General features: G+C 39.9%; 1 pseudogene; it reads left to right on the forward strand.

Moving 5' to 3' along the window:
- The first annotated feature begins 3,114 nt into the window (after window positions 1-3,114).
- LOC121778304 lies at window positions 3,115-5,088 on the forward strand (annotated as a pseudogene).
- The last annotated feature ends 1,029 nt before the right edge of the window (window positions 5,089-6,117 follow it).

Below are 6,117 nucleotides of genomic sequence, written 5' to 3' on the forward strand. Positions count from 1 at the left end.
TCAAGGATTTTGATTACGAATCGTGTGTTTTGGCAAAAAGCCATAGACAATCTTTTAAATCTTCTGAAACTCGTGTTGCAAGTCTTTTTTCCTTAGTACATGCTGATGTTTGGGGCCCTGCGCCCGTTACTGGTGATCATGGTTTTCGATATTTTTTGCTATTTGTGGATGATTGTTCGAGAATGACATGGGTTTATTTTTTGAAAAACAAATCTGAAGTTTATGAAAAATTTGTCCTTTTTTACAAACTCATTCAAACCCAATTTCAAACAACCATTCAAATTCTTAGATCTGATAATGGGAGGGAGTTTGTAAATCATGACATGTCAAAATTTTTTGTTGATAACGGGTTAGTTCATCAAACCTCATGCCCATATACCCCCGAACAAAATGGAGTAGCTGAGAGAAAGAACATAATCATTATGGAAATAACTCGTGCTTTGTTTTTTGATTCTAATGTTCCGAAATTTTTATGGCCTGAAGCAGTTGCAACTTCTGTTTATTTGGTAAATCGTCTTCCTACAAAAATTTTGAAAATGAAAACCCCTTTACAGTTGTTGTCATCACTAGCCAAGATACCCGAATCTCTTACCCTACCCCTTAGAATATTTGGATGTTCGGTTTATGTCCATGTCCCAAAACACGAGAGAACGAAATTTTCCGCTTGCGCCATTAAATGTGTCTTTTTGGGGTACGGGATAGATCAAAAAGGTTATAGGTGTTTCGATCCGTCATCTAGAAAGATAATAACAACCATGAATTGCAATTTTTTGGAGAGTGAATACTACTATACCAATCTTAGTGGTCAGGGGGAGAGGTGTGAAATTATACCTAGAACAAGTGGACCCCTAAATTGGTTTGTGTCATCACCAAGCGAATCTGTTGTGGAACCAACAGAGATGGTTAGCACTGCCGCCGATCCTGTCTCGTCGACAGTGGAGCCTCCTCGACCGCCGGGCCCTAACGATCCTCCTCCAGTGATATCTGAGGTAATTACTGAAACTGGAGTCAATAGTGCAAATATTCCTAATGACTCTGTCGCAGAACAAGTGGAAAGTGCTGCTGTTGACGGGGATACTGGACAGTACATACTTCCTAATCGAAGCACAAGGGGCATTCCACCTAAGAGGTACAGTCCAGAACGGATATCAAAGAAGAGCAGATATTCAATGGCGAACTTGGCAACCGCAAACATGACAGAAATGGCAAGGGCATTTATGACAGCCCTGTATGATGAAGAAGAAATCCCCAGAACGGCAGAAGAAGCTATGGAAATCCCACATTGGAGAGAGGCAATGCTCGTGGAAATGAGTGCACTAATGAAAAGCAAGACATGGGAGGTGTGTATAAGGCCCGAAGGATCAAGACTAGTGGGGTGCCGATGGGTGTTCACAATCAAAAGGAAGCTAGATGGATCAATTGATCGCTACAAAGCAAGGCTAGTAGCGAAAGGGTACACTCAGACCTACGGAGTTGACTATGCAGAAACGTTTTCACCAGTAGCCAAGATGAGTACTATTCGAGTGTTGTTCTCCATCGCCGCAACAAAGAATTGGCCACTACATCAATTTGACGTTACTAACGCCTTCTTGCATGGAGAGCTTACTCGACCCATTTATATGGAAGCTCCGCCAGGGTTTGAGGGGGAGTTCAAGGCAGGAAAGGTATGTAGACTCAAGAAGACCTTATATGGGTTAAAACAGTCACCCAGGGCATGGTTTGGAAGATTTACAGAAGTAATGAAGAAATATGGGTACAAACAGAGTAACTCAGATCACACTCTGTTTCTGAAGAAGAAGGACGGGAAACTCACATGCTTGATAATCTATGTGGATGATATGATTCTCACCGGGGATGATGAGGAAGAAATAAGGCAATTGAGAGAGAATTTGTTCGCCGAATTTGAAATGAAAGACCTGGGCCTATTGAAATATTTCCTAGGTATCGAAGTAATGCGGTCCAAGAAAGGAATATTCATAAGCCAAAGGAAGTATGTGTTGGATCTCCTGGCCGAAGTGGGAATGCTGGATTGCAAGCCGGCAGAGACTCCAATGATGCAGAATCATGGCCTTCGACTGACTGAAGGGGCCGAACTCACCCACCAAACAAGATATCAACGTCTGGTGGGTAAACTTATCTATCTTTCTCACACTAGACCCGATATTGCATATGTTGTGGGAGTAGTGAGTCAGTTCATGCATAAGCCTCAAGCCGATCACTGGGAAGCAGCCTTGAGGATTGTGCGCTATTTGAAGGGGACACCAGGACATGGGATCTTGTTCGAAAACCATGGGAATTTAGAGGTACATGGGTTCACCGATGCGGACTGGGCTGGGAACCCGAATGATCGAAAGTCGACTGCAGGATATTTTACCTTTGTTGGAGGCAACTTGGTGACTTGACGAAGTAAGAAGCAAAAGGTAGTAGCACTCTCAAGTGCAGAAGCAGAATTTCGTGGGATCAAAAGTGGAGTGACAGAAATCCTATGGTTAAAGAAGTTGTTGACCGAACTTGGCCTAATGTCAAAGGGGCCATGCAAACTCTTTTGTGATAATAAAGCGGCAATCAGCATATCTGAAAATCCGGTACACATGATCGAACAAAGCATGTGGAGACCGACATTTTATCAAGGAGAATATAGAATCAAAGGTGATAGACCTTCCGTTTGTTCGTTCAAAAGATCAGTTAGCAGATATTTTAACAAAGGCCGTGGATGCAAGGAGTTTCGCCGAGGTATTGGGCAAGTTAAAAATGGGAAGTCCCATTGTTTAACTTGAGGGGGAGTGTTGGAAGAATCAAGCTAAAATCAAGGGAGATACACAAAGATTGTGGAATCAATTAGAAGTATTCTTTCCGGAATTATAGCTAGGGTAAATCATAGAATATCTTACCATATGTAAATATTGGCTCTTCCTATTTAAGCCTGTAACATTCATTCTTGTGTGATACGATTAATATGAATAAAAGATCCTTTCTCAACACGTATAATTAAATTTGGATCCATATGTGATTAACCGATAAAAATGTCATAAGCAACGTAAATATATACACGTGAAATTCGACACCATAAAATCCAATATTAACAAAAAAAACCCACTCAAAAGCCCATATTAACAAAATGACCCCCCTGAGAATCCAGTAATATTCGATTTGTGTACCCACAATGACGATGATCGCTACTGAAGGAGGTGGTTATCGTGTGTGAAGAGCGACAAAGGCGGAAGAGAGAGAGACAGAGTGTTCCGGTCTTCTCTCGCAACCCTAAAATTCCAACCAATTTACTTCCATACTTGTACGGTATAAAAACTCGACGAAACCCCCATTTCCACAATCTTCACCCTATAACCGCGCGCATCTATCGCGGTTCTCTCTATTTATTCACATCAAAGGTAACTCGCGCCTTCAATTTTGTTGGAAATACATTTGGATTTGATGTATAATGAATCTGGACATGTATGATCCGGAATGAAATTCGAATTTAGATGCGTTGATTTTTGCGAGCGTCGAATTTCGGTGTTTTTTGGTTAGGTATTTCCAATGCGGCTTTATACTTACAGTGAGGTAGTTTCTATTTAACATCACACTAATTGAATTTGTTCTGTTGTTTATGCTTTGTAAATTATAGCAGTTTCATCAATATTCAGCCAAAAAACATCAGATGCTGCTGCAATTTTCCAGTTTATTTAAATTTTCATGATGTTAGGGGTGAAATGCTATTCATCTGCTGTTTCTGATGATTTACAGATGGATTAGTTTGATTTTATCACCAGAAAACTGTAAATGTTAGTTTTGGAGTATTATAAATTTCTTAAAATTAATGTTGAAGATGGTATGTGGAACATGTGATGAACAGCTCTGTTTTGTTATGGCTATGCATATTCCTCTAATTATGTAAAATCTGGTAGCTATGTAGTTTGTTTAGCATTGTATAGCTTATTACTGATTGCCTCGTTTGATTCGTTATTGTTCGTGTACCTAGTTTATCTGTTGAGGGTGTTGGGTTCATCAAAGATTGGATTGACAATGGCCAAATCGAAGAAGCTGGAGAGGAGATCGGACTCCCAGCACCATATAGTAGGCCTGCGTAAGCTGTCATCTAGGTGCACGAAGGTCTGTGGAGACGCCCACAATGGGAAAAAAGCATCCGAAAAGAAGGAGTGGGAAGATTGCAGAATGCTCGGTCTGCTTGGAGTTTCCTCACAACGCTGTTCTCTTGCTCTGTTCCTCGTATGACAAGGGCTGTCGTCCTTACATGTGCGCTACTAGCCAGCGCTACTCCAATTGTCTTGAGCAGTACACGAAGGTCACCCCGGACTGGAGCTCAAAAACATGGAAAACAACTTCAGCTGCCTCTGAACTCTCCGGGATTTTGTGCCCCCTTTGCCGCGGCCAGGTGAAAGGCTGGACTGTGGTGGCGCCCGCGCGGAGATATCTCAATTCAAAGAAGAGGGCCTGCGTGCAGGAAGGCTGCTCGTTCGTGGGCCGCTACAAAGAGCTTAGGAAACACGTCAAGTTAGAGCACCCTCTGGCCCGCCCCCGGGATGTCGACCCTTTGCACGCTGAGAAGTGGAAAAAGCTCGAGAACGAGAGGGACATCAGCGACGTGATCAGCACGATCCGATCCACCATGCCTGGGGCGATTGTCGTTGGTGACTACGTGATTGAGAGGGGCCGTCACAGTTACAGGGACTACGACGATTATGATGATTTGGACGATGATGATGACAGTACTGATGATGATGATATGGACGACTTGAGGTTCAGCGGACCATCGTACGGCGGGCGGTGGGATAGCGGAGCTCGAGTTGCAGCACCCGACAGGCGCCATCGTCCTCCCGGGCAACGGGCGAGATTATTCGCGCAACGGATTACGGGGAGGCTCAGAGGGCAAGGCAGGTAAAGTGGTTGGTTTGGAAGGAAATTTAGATTGTTTTTGCATTAGTATGTATTATTGGGTAGTGAAAAGTTTATTGTTGGTTTTTGTTAGTTTTGTACAACGCCGCTTTGCTGATCGTAGTTCCTTTCCACTTAACATAATCCTCAAATATGAAAAAGAAAGATAGAAAGAAAAGCATGTAACAGTATTAATCTACATGATTTTCTTTTTGGTGCTATTTTATTATATCTGTCATCTTCAAAATTTCTATCTTTTGTTCCCTTTTTGTGATTCAATATATATTTTTGGGTTAATTATCAAATCTCTGATTTATAGTGATTTTATTAGGTTAGTGATTTTATCAATCTAGCATGATCTTTAAAATTTATAAATTCTCTCTTAATTTCAGCGTCAATTTATCAAAATCCTATCCTAACCTTTCCATTCGTTTTTCATATAATCATTTTTTAAAAGTAAAAATTAAGTGAAATATTAATATCTGGCATTCAACCTCTTTTTTTTCGAAGCAAAATAATACTCTAGATGGAGTACTTCACTATATATTTTGGGCCTTAGAAAAGGACTTCACATACATAGTGGGATGCAATTTTGATCCCATCTAATTATTTTGTGGGCCATTCTGGTGAAGAAAGCCTAGTAACTTCATTCCAATGTTTTAAAAACTGGACCAATAAGCGAACCGGCGATGCTACTGGTTCATAGTTCAATTGGTCCAATCGGTTGAACCACTAGTCGGACCGAATACTGTAGATAATTAAATATACTCCATCTGTCCCATTGAAAATGAAACGTTTTCCTTTTTTGATTGTCCCATTAAAAATGAAACGTTTCCTAAAATGGAAACAACTCTATCTCTATTTTTTCATCTCTCTTACTTTATTCTCTCTTCACTAACACACAAAACAACACTATATAAAATCCCGTGCCGATTCCCAAATGTTGCATATTTACAATTTAATATATGATAAAATATTGTATTAATTACACATTACAAAAAAATAAATCATATATATCTCTAAATATAAATTTTTTATCATCAAATATAAACTATTATACAAAAATGATTAAATTATAGTATTAACATATGTATATATATCATATACAAACATTAAATTTTAATTATAGATAAAAATATAATTAAAACTTAGAAATGATAAATATAATTTCATTAGTGTAGATAAATAAAACTATATTGTCAGTCAATATTTCATAATTTGCAT

The sequence above is a fragment of the Salvia splendens genome, chromosome 19 (genome assembly GCF_004379255.2).
Source record: "Salvia splendens isolate huo1 chromosome 19, SspV2, whole genome shotgun sequence".
NCBI classification, from domain to species: Eukaryota; Viridiplantae; Streptophyta; class Magnoliopsida; order Lamiales; family Lamiaceae; genus Salvia; species Salvia splendens.